This window comes from Crocuta crocuta, unplaced genomic scaffold (genome assembly GCF_008692635.1).
Source record: "Crocuta crocuta isolate KB4526 unplaced genomic scaffold, BGI_CrCroc_1.0 scaffold682, whole genome shotgun sequence".
Taxonomy (NCBI): domain Eukaryota; kingdom Metazoa; phylum Chordata; class Mammalia; order Carnivora; family Hyaenidae; genus Crocuta; species Crocuta crocuta.
In genome coordinates, this window is record NW_027533277.1 from 250,916 (window position 1) to 268,868 (window position 17,953).

Genomic DNA, 17,953 nt, shown 5'->3' on the forward strand with positions numbered 1-17,953 from the left:
CACACCTTTCATTCAGCACTCTCTTCCACAGGCATCTTCACCTCCCAAGTGATTACAAACCTTTAGTGGCTGGGACAGCGTCCCTTTTTCTTTCATATCCACGTGAGATGCTTTAGAAATATTTGTAGGGATGACTTGCATTCCAAGCCAGAAATTCTCCTCCTCACATCACACTGAGGTCTCCCCTGGGGTCGCAGTGAGCACATTTCTGAGAGAAGGCATTTCACCTCTGTCCCTCTGTGCTCCTCTCCCAGGCAAAATAGGAAAGTCACACTCAAGACCCCTTGGCAGTTGTTCTTGACACTGTGCTATGGTGCCTTTGTTGGGATGGAGATGAGTACGGGTCCACGGTTAGTGAAGAAGAACAAAGCTAACATGCCCTATGGAGGCCATGTTATGGGGCATCATGAAGGTCATGAAGAAAAGTCAGGGCTTTGGGCTTTGCAAAAGGAGGGACTAAAGTCTTCTGAGGAGGGGTTCCACATGATGAACATTGTAGCTGTGAAAGCTGGTGTGGTACTGGGTCTGGATTGCTTAGATGAAAGGCAAGAGACACAGTGGTACTTTGGTGGTGCAGGTGTGATGAGTGAAGACTTGATCGAGGGTGATGACAGAGGGGATGTAAATACCTGGAAAGAAAAATTTTATGGGAGGAAATAAAGTCTTGGAAACTGATAAAGTCAGGGAGGAGGCAGAGAGTGTAACAGTCGCAGATGAGCTTCATAGTTTATTTCTGGGTGACCAGAAGCATGGTGATGGCAGTGGCACAAAGTGGGACCATGGCTAAGGGTGGCTGTAGGAATCATCTTGAGACAAAAATGATGACTCAGGATTTTAGAGGTTTTCGGTCTGTTTGGATACAAGTCACTTGTGCCTTCTCTGTTACCTCCCCTTCCCCAGATAATCAACCTTGATCTTCCAGGTCCCTCCCCACTCCTTTTGTACCAGCCAAACCCTCTGGGCTGATGTTTCTCTAGGAAAATGATAATAGGGGCAATTCAGATTAGATAAGAGGCACAGGTTGAGGCACAGGTGTGCTGTGTTACATTAGTGACTGTGAACAGCCATGTGGCCTGGGCTTAGTGTCTCTGTCCTAGAGAAGCTGAGCCAGTCATGGAGATAGAGCGACACGGGTACCATTCTGCCCTGCCCGCCCTGCTGCCTCTGTTCTGGGAGCTGCCTGAGAAGCACAACCCCTTTATCTCCCACGTCCCACTGTGCAGTGAGTCATCACCACCACCACCACCGCCAGGCCCCAGCACCCCACACATCTCCAGTGCAGCCATCGTCATTAGCTGTAAGCACTGAAAGAGCCCCAGTGAGCAACCGCCGGCTCACAGAGCAGGCACATGATCGTCTTGGCAGACACTGCCTCCTGCTTGCTTTCACTGTTCTGTCCTGTCTATTCGAATTCCAGGATCTGTTGTTTGATACCATAATAACATTAACTAGTAATAATACTGGCAATAGTATCTACTTTTTACTGAGCACTTCCTATGTGCCAGGACTCCAATAAAAATGCTTTGCTTATGTACATATTCTCCATTTAGTCTTCAATTCTGTGAGGGCCATGGGAGCTATTCTCCCCATTCTACAGAAGAGAAGACAGATACATGAAGCTCAGTACATTTGCCCCAAGTTATGAGGTCAACAATCATCAGAGCTGGGAACTGAAGCAAAGCCTTCACTATTTAGACCTTCCGTCATTAAGTTCTATTTTTGGAAGTCTCTTCCTGGGCAGAATCTTTTGTCTAAACTCTTTCAACTATCCTTCACTGTGATCTTGTTATGACTGCCTTGGGGGCTGTTACTCCCCAGACTCTCAAACATCCATTTCACCTTTTGAAGATCATGTCTTTATTGTTGTCCATAACCAGCTAGCATCAACAGTGCCTAAAGCATCAAAATTAAGGATGGGACATTTATCTACATATGGTTGCACTCCCAGGGATGTATGTCAGTGACAGTTTACCTCTCAGATTACTCGATTTCAGTGATAACAATGAAGAAGCTTCTTCCTAAGGAGCAATAAATCCCATCCTGAATGAACCAGAGGAAGCTTTGATGTCACAGGCAACACTGGGGAGGCTGACCATCACTGGGTCAGGGCTGGGGGCATTCTAATTGCTTTTTCAAAGGAATCTATATTGAAAGTTGTAGATTACCTCTGGGAAAGAAGAATTTATGTTTTTGAAATAATTTAAGTGACAAGTCTAGATGGACTGCCTTTACTATTCCAATTTCCATATATATGTGTTCTTCTATAGACACAAGACTAGAATACGTAATGTCTGTTTAATTAAATTAGTAAATTAATCGGGGCACCTGGGTGGCTCAATCGGTTAAGCTTCCAACTTTGGCTCAGATCATGGTCTCGTGGTTTGTGAGTTTGAGCTTCACATCGGGCTCTGTGCTGACAGTGCAGAGCCTGCTTGGGATTCTCTCTCGCTCCCTCTCTCCTTCTCTCTACCCCTCCCCCATTACAAGTGCATGTGTGCTCTCTCTCTCAAAGGAAAAATAAATAAAAAAATTTTAAAAATTAGAATTAATAAAAATATGTTCAATAGATAATAGTTGGATTGGTGTTGAACATGGCAAAAACTTGAAAGTAATGCCCTGAAGCCTGAAGTTTGAAATGTGTACATGTCAACAATGTCTCAAAGGAAGGGCCTTGTCCTTAATTTTTTAGTACTCTTCCATGTCATCTTCCCTTCTCTTCATATGTGCAGCAAATCATCACCTTGTACACCTTAAACTTACACAGTACTGTATATCAATTATATCTCAAGATCATCCTTACCGGGGGGAGGATGGGATCATCCTTACCAAGGTGGGTGAACACCATCGAATGTGCCATATGCTCAAATGAAACAAAAAGGTAGAGGAAGGACAAATTTGTCGCCTTTGCTTGAGCTGGGACATCCATCTTCTCCTGCCCTTGGACACTGGTGCTCCTGCTTCTCAGGTCTTTGGACCAAAACTCACAATCTGTAAAAGGAAGAATTAACAAGTTGGACTTCATCAAAATTAAAAAAATTTTGCTGTGCAGGGCACCTGGGTGGCTCAGTCGGTTAAGCATCCAACTTCGGCTCAGGTCATGATCTCGGGGTTTGTGAATTAAAGCCCCACATCAGGCTCTGTGCTGACAGCTCAGAGCCTGGAGCCTGCTTCAGATTCTATGTCTCCTTCTCTCTCTGCCCTTTCCTCACTTGCTCTCTGTCTCTGTATCTGTCTCTCTCCTTCTCTCTCTCAAAAATAAACATTTAAAAAATTTTAAATGCTTGCCGTGCAAAAAACCATGTTAAGAGGATGAAAAGAAGACTAAGACTGGGAGAAAATATTTGCAAACTACATATCCAACAAAGGACTAGTATGAGAAACATACATTTTTTAAAACCTTTCAAAATTCTGCTTTTAAAAGACAAACAATACAATTAGAATATGGGCAGCAGATATTAAGAGGTATTTCTCCAAAATGGATATAAAGACAGCAAATAAGCACACTGAAAGATGTTCAACATCATTAGCCATTAGAGAAACACAAATTAAAATTTTAATGAGATATCACTACTATGTATCAGAATGGATAAATATCGGCCACCAAGTGCTAGGGAGTACACAGAGAAACTAGATCACCAGTACACTGTTCATGGGAATGTAAAATGGTATAGCCATTCTGGAAAACAATTTGGCAGTTTCTTAAAAACTAAATAAGCTGTTAATGTGTAAGTAAAACTACTTTACACATTAACTATACTTCTGAGCATGTATCCCAAAGAAACAGTCATGTTCACATAAAACCTGTATACAAATATCTGTAGCAGCTTTAGTCATAGTAAACAAACTGGAAACAAATCAGATGTCCTTCAGGGTATGGACAGTAAGACAAACCATGGTAACCCATACCCTGGAATATTACTCAGCAATAAAAAGGAACAAAGTAACAATACCTGGATGAATCATACCCTGAGTGAAAAAAAGTCAATCCTCCCAAATTACATACTTACTGATTCTATTTATATAACAAAGTTTACAAGCCAAAATTATAGTAATGGAGAACAAATTTGTGGTTGCTAGTGGTTAAGAAAGGGTAGAGATAAGATAGAAGTAGGCATGGCTATAAAAGGGGAACACGAAGGACCCTTGGTAGTGATGGAAATATTCTTGATTGTATTAATGTCAATATCCTGGTTGTGAAAATGCACTACAGTTTTGCAAGATGTTACCATTGGAGGAAACTGAATAAAGGGTACATGGGTCTCTCATGTCATTCCTTACAACTGCCGGTGAATCTTCAAGTATCTCAAAATAAAAATTAATTTTAAAATGATAGTTAAGTTGCAAGATAGGTCCTATAATTGTCCCATAGAATTAACTGGATAATGTATCAGTCTGATTCTTTTTTTATTATTAAAAAATTTTTAATGTCTATTTTTGAGAGAGAGAGAGAGCATGAGCAAGGGAGGGGAAGAGAGAGAGGAACACAGAGAATCCGAAGCATGCTTTGCAGCATTAGCACAAAGCCTGACATGGGGCTCGAACTGACAAACTGTGAGGTCATGACTTGAGCCAAAGTCAGACACTCAACCAACTGAGCCACCCAGGCACACCTCAGTCTGATTCTTTATCACAAGTAACAGAATCTATTCTGGATAATTTAGTCAGTAAGGGAATCTATTCAATGATGATATTCGGAATTTCACAAATTCCAACGGGATGGGCAGAGAGACAAAATCAAAGGCTATGCAACAAAACAGACAAACAAAAAACCCAGAATCACACCATGCTCTGGCCATCGTACCTCTCCTGCAGCCACTGGTACCCAGACCCTGTGGCTCCCATCAGTGAACAGAGAGCAGAAGCTCTGGCACTACATTTGCCCCAGGCTGACCCACAATGTATACTCTTTCTCCTATTTTTCACTCTGTAAGTGATGTCTGGTGCAAGTGTCTCTGATTGGTAAAACCTAGGTCATTGCCTGTGCCTGACTACAACAGAGTCTAGGAGAGCACGGCCTGGCTTCTATCCTGGAGAAGTGGGATTTATAAAATGGGAAGTCCTCAGCTCTAAAAAGGTTTTCACAAGATACTTGTCAGCTACAAACATGACAAATGTCCACCATAAGTATAATAGCATGTTTTGTGAACAAGAGACCATTTACTTTTTGAAAAGTTAAAGAAACATTTCAAATTCCAATGAATATGGTAGGTGGGGGAAGGACGTATGCCTCTTTGATAACTTACCCATTTTCCCCTTCAGTTCTTGTGACTTTCTATTTTTTAGTCCAATGATGATATACTGTTTGTTATTAAAAAGTGATACATTTGGGGCACCTGGGTGGCTCAGTCGGTTAAACATCCTACTCTTGGTTTTGGCTCAGGTCGAGATTTCATGGTTTGTGAATTCGAGCTCCGCATCAGGCTCTGTGCTGACAGCACTCAGCCTGCTTAGGATTCTGTCTCCCTCTCTCTCTGCCCCTTCCGTGCTTGTTCTCTCTCTCTCAAAATAAATAAACATTAATTTTTTTAAAAAAATTCATACTTTTCACTTGTCTTTTTCATTGTATTAAGTGCCTAACATTTTAAAATTACTTTTAACATTTTCTCCCTTGCTACATATTCTTTCTGTTTCTAATCTTATTTTATTTTGTATTCCATTCTCTTTTTTTGTTACAAAATACATGTCTCTTATAGCAAATTTGAAAATCAACCCTACCAACCCCCCAAAATGAACACAAAAAAGAAAACAAAAATCATTTGAAATCCAGGAGCTGGTAATAACTCCAATGATCTCCCCAACAGCCATTCTATTCATATGTCATTGGAAATGCAGTTTAGGTGTGTCGACTCCACCACCATACTTGGGTTGGGCCCCATTTGACCTAAGGCAATCAGAGTCATTTCACACCCACCCCCACTGCCTCACCAAGGCAAATAGCTCAGTTATAATCAATCAGTGCCTGGAATCCTACTGGCCACAGTGATTGGTTCAAGTGTGGGTATATGACCTATGTCGGTTGAATTTAAAAAAAAAACAAGACTCCTACCTACCTGTTAGGAGAAGAGAATCTCCCACCCTCACACCAATCCTGGTCAGACTAGCATAAACGAGAAAGTACTTAGCCCCAGAGCTGCTGGAAGCCTGTGTGGAAGTAGAGCTTATATTCAAGAGATGGAGTTAACATTGGAGAGAGAGAAACCTTGTCTTCATCCCATCATTTCGTTCCTAAAATCAGATTCTCCTAAGTCTAGTCCCCGGCTGTTTCCTCTTCACAACTGAACAAGATGAGACTGCCAGATTTAAGAAAATGCATATTTTGCCTCTATCCTGTCTCTAGATCTATTTGTATGATTGTCTTGGTAAGGGGTCTCCAGGACAATTCTCTTTTGGGGGTTGGAGTTTCCCAAGCAAATCCTATTTTGAATTGAAATTTTCTTACTGTGCTTTCCAGATTGTCTTGTACATTTTCTAAAACCTGTGGTCCATAAATATAGAGCTGGCGGATGTCACTGGATTTTAGTATAGCAGTTTGAATGTGGTGCCAATGCTATGTATGAAATATAAGGATGTTATTGGATTTGTACTATCTATGTTTAAAAGGCTGGTGGGTGACTTGAGGCTGGAATGCCTAATTACTCTTGAGAAGGGTCAGAACTACACTTCGTGGTTCTCCAAAAAAGAGATGATGCAGACGCTGACTGACTGAATGTCTGTAGCTACAAGTCATGCACCCCTATGTGAGTTACTACCCCTCAGCTGACTGAAACCCACGTACAAGTGCTGTTCATCCACTGGCTGAACCTGGGGGCAACACATTTCCTTGAGGGCTCACGGACTGTCAAGAGACCCTCCCCCTCACTGTACTGGGAGTAGTGAGAAGCAATAAGATAACTCATTAATCCTTTCTTTGATTTAAGAGTCTCCTGAGAGGTGGATGAAAGCTAGCATGCTTTGTTTATACCTTGAGACTCACCTAAAAAATAAAGAATCCATTCTGGTTCCACCCCAGAACTCCCATTCTCCTATTTATAAATGGCAGGAAGTACTTTCAGGACTTGTGTTTATTTCTAGCAGGCACAAATCAATACAGCTGTTCTCTACTGAGGTCATAACTTCTCCATTTTGTGTGAAAACTCTAATTCCTAACATGTATTGAAACTACTGTGTTCATTGTACTTGTCTCTGACCATGATACATGAGAGCTTCCACAGCCTCAGAGAATCCACTACCTTCTCCAAGCCCCCCATCCACCTTCTTGCTTAAATATTTTTAGGAATTGCTGCTTCTGAATAGATCTTAAAAAAAAAAAGTAATAGAGGTGGAGCAGAGCAAAAGTATATGAAATGTTCTGGCATTCAGGGGAGAGATAAACAAACAAAACAAGTATACAAATAAACACTGCAATTTTAGGTAGTGGGAAAAAATAAAGCAGAAACAGGGGTAGAGAGAGATGAAGGATAGTGATAATGTAGCACCACTTTTGATGATGTCATTTGTGCCAAAAGAGTGATGGAGTCAGCAAAATTATCTGAGGGAAGACTTTGAACTTTCCTTTATGTGTGATGGAAAGTCATCGAACTATTTTTAAAGGATCAGCCAGACTCCTGAAGAGATGTTTTTGAAAAGCAGAAAGCCTGGTTAGGAGGCCATTGGAATCACTGCAAAATCCAGGTGATTTTGATGATGATGAACATATGAATTAAAGCAATAGCAATGAAGGTGGTAAGAAGCAGCTGAATTCTAGGTATATTCAAAGACAGTGCCAATAGGACTAGTTGATGGATTTCATGTGAGATGAGATGAGAGATGAGAGAATGTAGCAAGCATAATGCCCAGATTTGATACCTGAAGACCTCTATGAATTTTCGTTCCATTTCCTAAGGGAAAAAAAATTGAGGGAGGGTGAGTGGGTGTGCATAGAGGATTCTGTTTTAGGTATTTAAATTAAAGGATACTTTTTAGACACTGAAGGAGCAGTGTTAAGTAGGAAATTAAATACAAACACCTAGAGATCAACAGAAAGGTCAAGGATAGATATAATAAATTGGACATTTGAATTTAAGTAGATTATCTTTAAAGCCAAGAGACCAGAGGAGATCATGTAGGGATGAATCTAAGAGATCAGAACACAGGCCTTTCCAACACATGATGGTCAGAAAGAGAAGCCAGAAAAAAAAAAGATTAATTTGTGGAATGTTAGGAGTGTGTGTGTGTGTGTGTGTGTGTGTGTGTGTGTGCACATGCTTTGATGTTATTTCATTGATAGATGTTGCAGATATCCAAGAGATATATAGATGTATGGGTATCCACTCAGATTTCTTTACACACTGGAATTATTCTGTGTCTTTTGAATCATATTTATCAGAGACTTATCAATTTTCTTTTCTTCAAATAACCAGCTCTTAATTTTATGTTTAATTTATACCAGTTATTTTCCATATTATTAATTTATGCTTTTATATTATTTTCCTATTCTGCTTTAGATTAATACTTTGTTCTATTCTAGAATTTTAAAGTATAAGTTTCTTCATTAATATCATTTTTTAATTTCTTCTTATTAAAGACTTTTAAATGAGTACATTTTCTCTAAACTCTGTTTTGGCCACATCTCAATAAGTCTGCTATGCAGACTTGTGTTTATTATAACTCTAAAATAGATTTTTATTGAATTATTAATTTTTCCTAAGTCAATTTTTACTTATAAAAAGTGTTTTTAATATCCCAAGAAATTAAGCAATTTGTTAGTATTTTCATTATTTATTTTTTCTTTAAATGTGTTATGATTAGAGAATGTGCTGGGAAGAATTCTTTCTATTAGATTGGTGGTTGGTATTTTTAAAATACCTTTATGGCCTATTTATGATTTTTTTTTTTTGGTGACAGCTATACACAGATATGTTTTTAAATTCTCTCATTAAATTTCCCAATAATTTGTTAAAATTGTCAAATAAAGCCCAAGGCGGCCCTAGACTTACTGACTAACACCACAAGACCAAACACTGCCCACAACAGGAAAAAAGAGCCATCTGCAGATGACTGGACTGAAGTAAAAGGTGGCTCAGCCACAATAGCAGAGTTAAAGCAGAGAGACAGAGAAAGAGAGAGAGAGAGAACAGTTACACACGAGGGAAACCCCATGAGGCTATCAGCTGATTTTTCAGCAGAAACTTTGCAGGCCCAAAGGGAGTGGCATGATACATTCAAAGTGCTAGAAGGAAAAAATCTACAGCCAAGAGTACTCTATACAGCAAGACTATCATTCAGAATAGAAGCAGAGATAAAGAATTTCCCAAACAAATGTTAAAGGAATTCAAGACCACAAAACTGCTCCTACAAGAAATGTTAAAGAGGACCCTTTGAATGGAAAAGAAAGATCACAAGTTAAAGTAAGAAAAACAGGAAGCACAAAAGTAGCAAAAATAAATATGTTTGCAAAACTCAGTCAAGGGGCTTATGAAACAAAAGGATATAAAGTATGATATTATATACCTTAAACATGGGAGAGGAGAGAGGTAAAGAATGGTTCAAACTTAAGCAACTATGAACTTAACATAGACTGCTGTTATGTAGAAGATGCTATATACAAACCTAATGGTTACCAAATGGTAACCACAAATCAAAAACTAGTAATAAATATGCAAAAAATAAAGATAAAGGAATTCAAATATATCACTAAAGAAAGCCAACTAATTTTGAGTGAGGAGAGCAAAGATAGAAAGGAACAGAGATGAACTACAAAAATGACCATAAAACAAGTAACAAAATGGCAATAAGTACATACCTATCAATAATTACTTTGAATGCAAATGGACTATATATTCCAATAAAAAGATATAGGATGAGAGAATGGATAAAATAATAAGACCTATTATATGCTGCATACCAGAGACTCATTTCAGACATAAAGACACATGCAAAAAAACTGAAAGTGAAGAAATGGAGAAACATTTAATATAAATGGAAGTGAAAAAAAGCTGAGGTAGCAATATTTATATCAGACAAAATAGACTTTGAAACAAAGACTGTAAAGAGAGACAAGGAAGGACACTGTATAATCATAAACATAATAATCCAATAAGAAGATGTAAATTGTTAATATTTATGCTCTTCATATGGAATCTCCCAAATACATAAATCAGCTATTAACAAACATACATGATGTGATCGATAGTAATACAATAATAGTAAGAGACTTTAACACCCTACTTACATCAATAGATTGATCATCCAAACAGAAAATTGACAAGAAAAGAGTGGCTTTGAATGACACATTGGACCAGATGGATCTAATAGATATATTCAGAACATTCCATCCTAAAACAGCAGAATACACATTCTTCTCAAGAGTACATGAAACATTCTCCCAAGCAGATCACTTGTTAGACCATAAAACAAGTCTCAACAAATGTAAAAAGACAGAAGTGATACCATGTATCTTTTCCAACCACAGTGCCGTGAAACTAGAAATCAAATACACAAGAAAAAAATTTGGAAAGACCACAAATACATGGAGGTTAATAACACGCTACTAAACAATGAGTGGGTTAACCAAGAAATCAAAGAGGAAATCAAAAAATACACGGAGACAAACAAAAATGGAAACACAACAGTTCAAAAATCTTTGGGATGCAGTAAAAGCTGCTTTAAGAGGGAAGTTATTAGCAAAATTTTCTTCCATTCTGTCAGTTGACTTTTAGTTTTGTTGATTGTTTCCTTCACTGTGCAGAAGCTTTTTATCTTGATGAGGTCCCAACAATTCATTTTTGGTTTTATTTCCCTTGCCTCCAGAGGCATGTCAAGTAAGAAGTTGTTGTGGCCATGGTCAAAGAGGTTGTTGCCTGTTTCCTTCCCTAGGATTTTGATGGTCTCACATTTAGGTTTTTCCTCCATTTTGAACTTATTTTTTTGTATGCTATGAGAAAGTGGTCCAGTTTCATTCTGCATGTTGCTGTCCAGTTCTTCCAGCACCATTTGCTAAAAAGACTGTCTTTATTTCCATTGGATACTCTTTCCTGCTTTGTCAAAGATTAGTTGGCCATACATTTGTGGGTCAATTTCTGGGTTCCTATTGTATTCCATTGGTCTATGTGTCTGGGTTGTTTTTGCTTTTGTTTGTTTGTTTTTTGCCAACACCATGTTGTCTTGATGATTACAGCCTTGTAGTACAGGCTAAAGTCCAGAATTGTAGTGCCTCCAGCTTTAGTTTTCTTTTTTGACACTACTTTGGGTATTCGGGGGTCTTTTGTGGTTCCATACAAATTTTAGGATTCCTTGTTCTATCTCTGAGAAGAATGCTGGTGCTATTTTGATTGGGATTTCATTGAATGTGTAGATTACTTTGGGTAGTATCAACATTTAACAATATTTGTTCTTCCAATCATGAGCATGGAGTGTTTTTGCATTTCTTTGTCTTTTTCAATTACTTTCATGAGCTTTCTATAGTTTTCAGAGTACAGATCTTTTACCTCTTTGGTTAGGTTTATTCCTAGGTATTTTATGGTTCTTGGTGCAGGTGTAAATGGGATCAATTCCTTGATATCTTTTTCTGTTGCTTCATTATTGGTGTATAGAAATGCAACCAATTCCTGTACATTGATTTTATAACTTGTGACTTTGCTGAATTCATATATCAGTGCTAGCAGTTTTTTAGTGGAGTATTTCGGGTTTTTGAATTCTGTATTATTTTTGCTCTAATCTTTATTATTTCCCTTCTTCTGCTGGCTTTGGGCTTTCTTTGTTCCTCTGTTTCTAGTTCCTTTGGGTATGACTTAGGTTCTGTATTTTGGATCTTTCTTCTTAATATAGGCCTGGATTGCAATGTATTTTCCTTTTAGGACTGCCTTTGCTACATCCCAAAGGGTTTGGACTGTTGTGTTTTCATTTTCATTGCTTCCACATATTTTTAAATTTCTTCTTTAATTTCCTGGTTGACCCATTCATTGTTTAGTAGGATGTTCTTCAAATTCCATGTATTTGGAGGCTTTCCAAAATTTTTCTTGTGGTTGATTTCAAGTTTCATAGCATTGTGATCTGGACATATGCATAGTATGATCTCAATCCTTTTATATTTGTTGAGGGCTGTTTTGTTAACCAGTATGTGATTTGTTTTGGAGAATGTGTATTCTGCTGTTTTTGGATGAAAAGTTCTGAATATATCTGTTAAGTCCATCTGGTCCAGTGTATCATTCAAGGCCATTTTTTCCTTATTGATTTTCTGTCTAGATGATCTGTCCAATGCTATAAGTGGAGTATTAAAGTCACCTATAATTATAGTATTATCATCAATAAGTTTGCTTGTGTTTGTGATTAACTGATTTATATATTTCAGTGTTCTCACATTGGGAGCATAAGCATTCACAGTTGTTGGCTGTTCTTGATGGACAGACCCCTTTATTATGATATAATGCCCTTCTTTATCTCTTCTTGCAGTCTTTGATTTAAAATCTAATTTGTCTGACATAAGTATGGCTGCTCCAGCTTTCTTTTGACATCCGGCAGCATGATGGATGGTTCTCCATCCCCTCACTTTCAATCTCAGGTCTAAAATGAGTCTCTTATAGGCAGCATATAGATGGATCTTGTTTTTTATCCATTCTGATACATTATCTCTTTTAATTGGGGCATTTAGTCAATTTACATTCAGAATGATTATTGAAAGATATGGATTTAGTGTCATTGTGTTATCTGTAGGTTTCATGCTTGTGGTAGTGTCTCTAGTTCTTTGTAGTCTTTGCTGCTTTTCACTCAGAGAGTCCTCCTTAGGATTTCCTGCAGGGCTGGTTTTGTGGTCATAAACTTCTTTAGTTTTTGTTTATCTGGGAAAGCCTTTATCTCTCCTTCTATTTCGAATGACAGCCTTGTTGGATAAAGGATTCTTGGCTGCATATTTTTCCTGTTCAGCACAGTGAATATGTCCTGCCGCTCCCTGCTGGTCTGCCAAGTGGACAGGTCTGTCTCTACCCTTATGTGTCTTCCCTTGTAGGTTAAGGCCCGTTTGTCCCTGCTGCTTTCAGAATTCTCTATTTTTGTATATTACCAGTTTTGCTATGATATTTCATGGTGTTGATTTTGAAGGGAGTTCTCTGTGCCTCTTGGAGTTGGATGTCTGCTTCCTTTCCCAGATTAGAGAAGTTCAAATAAGCCTTTTACTCCTTTCTTACTCTTTTCTTTATCTGGAACTCCTATGCTATGGATATTATTATGTTTCATTGAATCACTTAGGTCTCTAATTCCCCCCTCATGATCTAGTACTTTCCTATCCCTCTTTTTCTTGGCTTCATCATCTTCCATAATTTTATCTTCTATTTCACCTATTCTCCCCTCCGCTTCTTCCATCCTTGCTGTCACTGTATCTAGTTTATTTTGCATCTCATTACAGCATGTCCTTTTTTTAAACATTTATTTATTTTTGAGAGAGAGAGGGTGAGACAGAGCATGAGCAGGGGAGGGGCAGAGAGAGAGGGAGACACAGAATTCAAAGCCGGCTCCAGGCTCTGAACTGTCAGCACAAAGCCTGATGCAGGACTTGAACTCACCAAACATGAGATCATAACCTGAGCTGAAGTCAGACGCTTAACTGACTGAGCCACCCAGGCTCCCCTCATTTACAACATTTTGCTCTCTTTTTCTTCTTAATGTTTACTTTTTGAAAGAGAGGGAGACAGAGCATGAGTGGGGAAGGGGCACAGAGAGACAGACAGACAAAATCTGAAACAGGCTCCAAACTCTGAGCTGTCAATACAGAGCCCGATGTGGTGCTTAAACTCATGGACCATGAGATCATGACCTGAGCCAAAGTCGGAAGCTTAGCTGACTGAGCCACCCAGGCGCCTCTCCTTTACAGCATTTCTTAATTCATTGTAAGTATTTCTTAGGTCCTTGATCTCTGCAGCAATAGATTTTTCTGCTGTCTACTATGCTTTTTTCAAGCCCACCTATTAGTCTTATGACTATTATTCTAAATTCATATTCAGATACATTGTTTGGATCTCTTTTGAGCAATTTTCTGGCTGTCATTTCTTACTGAAATTTCTTTTGAGGAGAATTCTTCCATTTTGTCATTTTGGCTAGTTTTCTGTATTTTACATATTTTAATAGCTTGTTATGTGTCCTGCACCTGTAAGTACTACTATATTAACAGGGGGTCATACACGGTCCAGGGCCTGGCACTTCAGGAAATGTTTTTGGAGTGTGTTGAATGTACTCTCTTGTTGTGTCTCTGGTTGCTTTATCTCCCTACTCGTAGTGGTGATTTCAACCTTCCACCAAGTGTGCTTTGATTTGTTCATTGAAGTAACCCTAGAAAAAGTGAAAAAGGGGGAGGGTGGAAGAAGCCTTATCCCATAAAAAGAGAGAAGTGACAGGGGCAGGAAAAAAAGACCAGGCAGAGAATCAAAGAAACTATAGGACTTAATCCAGAGAGAGCAAGAGGAAAATAAAGCAGAGAGAGATACAGAAAAGGTGTAAAAAGAATGGAGTCAAAATGCTGAATTAAACAACCAACCAGAACAGAGAAAGAAAGAAAGAAAGAAAGAAAGAAAGAAAGAAAGAAAGAAAGAAAGAAAGAAAGGAAGAAAGGAAGGAAGGAAGGAAGNAAAGAAAGAAAGAAAGAAAGGAAGAAAGGAAGGAAGGAAGAAAGAAGGAAAAGAAGGAAGGAAAGAAAGAAGGAGAGAAAGAAAGAAGGAAAGAAAAGAGAAAGAAAGAAAAGAAAATATATTTTTTCTTATATAACATATAAGATAATATATAATATATATCTTACATTTTATATATAATGTATATAATATATATAATAAGAATTAAACAAAAATCAAATCAGAAAATGCAAAACCACAAGACTGTTGTCTGTTGGTGCCTGGGACCAGTGGCTGTGCTGGTCTGGAGGAGACACCATCTGATTTGGTCAGTGTCAATCTCATTCTAGTAGATAAGCAGTGAGGATAAGCAGATGGGTGGGATTTGGTGTAAGCAGGTCCCACCTCCACTGGGTGCTACTGTTCTGTTCCCTGAGGTCTCACTGTGTGCTTGATGGGGAGAAAAATGGTGACATCTCAATGTCTCCTCCCCAGACCAGGTGTCTCAAACCATGCTGTTCAGGCAAACGTTACAAGGCAGGGAGGGCAGCCTGGTTTTTCTTGCTCATAGTCTCCTGCACCTCCAAGGCACTGGGCTGGGATTCAAAACCTGGCTTCTTAAAGGATCCTACTCCCCACAGACCTGGTTCTGGAAGAGTGCTACTCTGCCCAGTCGAAAAAGGGCCTCTGGCTGGCCTCTGGCCCCTGCAGGGTCTTTTGTCCATCGAGGGGCAATATACTCTCTTCCCACAGTACTGAAGGGAGAGGCTGCTCTCCCACAGTGTGCTCCCAAGACCACTACCAAGCTCCAGGGCTGGCTTCCCTCCCCACAAGGCGTGCATACACGGCTGGCTCCAGTCCAGAGAAAGTCATACAATCCTGAACACTCTCATCTTTATTCCAAGGGCTGTTTGCAAGGTAGAAACTGGCTCTGTCTGTATTTTTTCCCCCAGTCCATGGTCTGAAGAGGTTCTTCTCTTGTCCAAATACAATCCCACACTTCCACAGCCTCCCTTTTTCTTCCTTTTGTCTTTCCGCTGAAGGGATACCCTCCCATCTGTGCCTACACCACCCATTTTATGTCTCCCAATTGGCAAACACACACCTCTGTCCCACCAAGCTGTCTCTGTACACCCATGGAGATGTTTCTGTCACTCTGTAGCCTGGATTCCTGGAATTCCAAGTGTTCTGACCTCAGTACTACTGTGTTTGAGGGATGAGGGAAGTTCTGGTTCCCCTACTTCTCTGCCCTCTTGAATCTCCAACCACAACATTTTTTTTACATATGTCTCCTGAGGCAAGGGAAACAAAAGTGAAAATAAACTATTGAGACTACATCAAAATAAATGCCTCTGCACAGCATAGGAAACTATCAAAAAAACTAAAAGACAACCTACTGAATGGGAGAAAATATTTGCAAATGACATGTCTGATAAGGGGTTATTTAAAAAAATTTTTAATGTCTATTTATTTTTTGAAAGAGACAGACAGACAGAATGTGGGTAGAGTAGGGGCAGAAAGGGAGACACAGAATCCAAAACAGGCTTCAGGCTCTGAGCTGTCAGCACAGAACCCAACTTGGGGCTCAAATTCATGAATCCTGAGATCATGACCTGAGCTGAAGTCACACACTTACCAACTGAGTCACCCAGGCACCCCAATAAGGGGTTATTTTTAAGAAACTTCTACAATCTGACACACAAAAAAACCAAATAATTCATTTAAAAATGAGCAGAAGATATGAAGAGATATTTCTCCAAAGACGACATACAGATGGCCAATGGTCACATGAACAGGATGCTCAACATCACTCATCAGCAGTGAAATGTAAATAAAAATTACAATATCACCTCACACTTATCAGAATGGCTAAAATCAAAAACACAAGAAACCAGTGTTGACGAGGATATGAAGAAACACGAACTGCCATATGATTCAGTAATTGCACTACTGATTATTTACCCAAAGAACTCAAGAACATTAATTTGAAAGGATATATGCATCCCTATGTTCACTGCAGCATTATTTACAATAGCCAAATTATGGAAGCAGATCAAGTGTCCATTTATAGATGAATGGATAAAAAAGATGTGATATGGGGTACCTGGGTGGCTCAGCAAGCAAAGGATCCAACTCTTAATCTCAGTTCAGGTTATGATCTCACGACTTGTGAGATCAAGTCCTGCATCAGGCTTCACACTACTCTAAGTAGAGCCTGTTGGAATTCTCTCTCCCTCTTTCTCTTCCTCCCCACCTTTCTCTCAAAATAAACAAACACTTTAAAAAAGAAGAAGAAGAAAAAAGACAAGACAAGAAAAGAAAAGAAACACTAGGGAGATAATATGGGAAAGGAACCAGAGAAGTCTGGGAGAGTCATCAGGTACAATGCAAATCTGACCTGCAGTGGAGGAAAGAGAGAGAGAAGGTGGGCGGAAACATTTTAGACTGCTGCGTGGCCTCAGGATGCTTGGAAAATCGTCGAGGAGTCCCCAAGCTGAAGTTTCAGTCAGAGGAATCCCTTGTATCCAGGAATGGGTGTGCCCATGGGTGCCAGAGCCTGCCACAATGGTAGACACAACAACCCAGCAGCTGGAGCTGCTCTCAATGTACTGGTCAGAGTTCTGATGGCTGCCATACTCTCCATCATTACAAACAACTTTTCATTAATATGTATGAGTGTCACACTGTTTGATTGAATGTAAAATTGTTAAAGTGGTCTTTTTCCACATGAAAAGATGCTCAACTTCACTCACCACCAGGAAAATACAAATCAAAACCACACTAAGATACCACCTCACACCAGTCAGAGTGGCTAAAATTAACAACTCAGGAAACAACAGATGTTGCCGAGGTTGTGGAGAAAGGGGACTGCTCTTGCATTGTTGGTGGATATGCAAACTGACGCAGCCGCTCTGGAAAACAGTGTGGAGATTCCTCAAAAAACTGAAAATAGAACTACCCTATGATCCAGCAATAGCACTATCAGGAATTTATCCAACGTATACAGGAGTGCTGATTCATAGGGGCACATGTACCCCAATGTTTATAGCAGTGCTGTCAACAATAGGCAAATTATGGAAAGAGCCTAAATGTCCATCAACTGATGAATAGATAAAGAAGATGTGGTTTTTATATACAATGGAGGGGCACCTGGGTGGCTCAGTCAGTTAAGCATCCAACTTCGGCTCAGGTCATGATCTCGCAGTCTGTGAGTTCGAGCCCCACGTCCAGCTCTGTGCTGACAGCTCAGAGCCTGGCACCTACTTCGGATTCTGTGTCTCCCTCTCTCTCTCTACCCCTCCCGTGCTCACACTCTGTCTGTGTCTTTCTCAAAAATAAATAACATTAAAAAAATTTTTTTAAAGAAGTCTACTTTATAT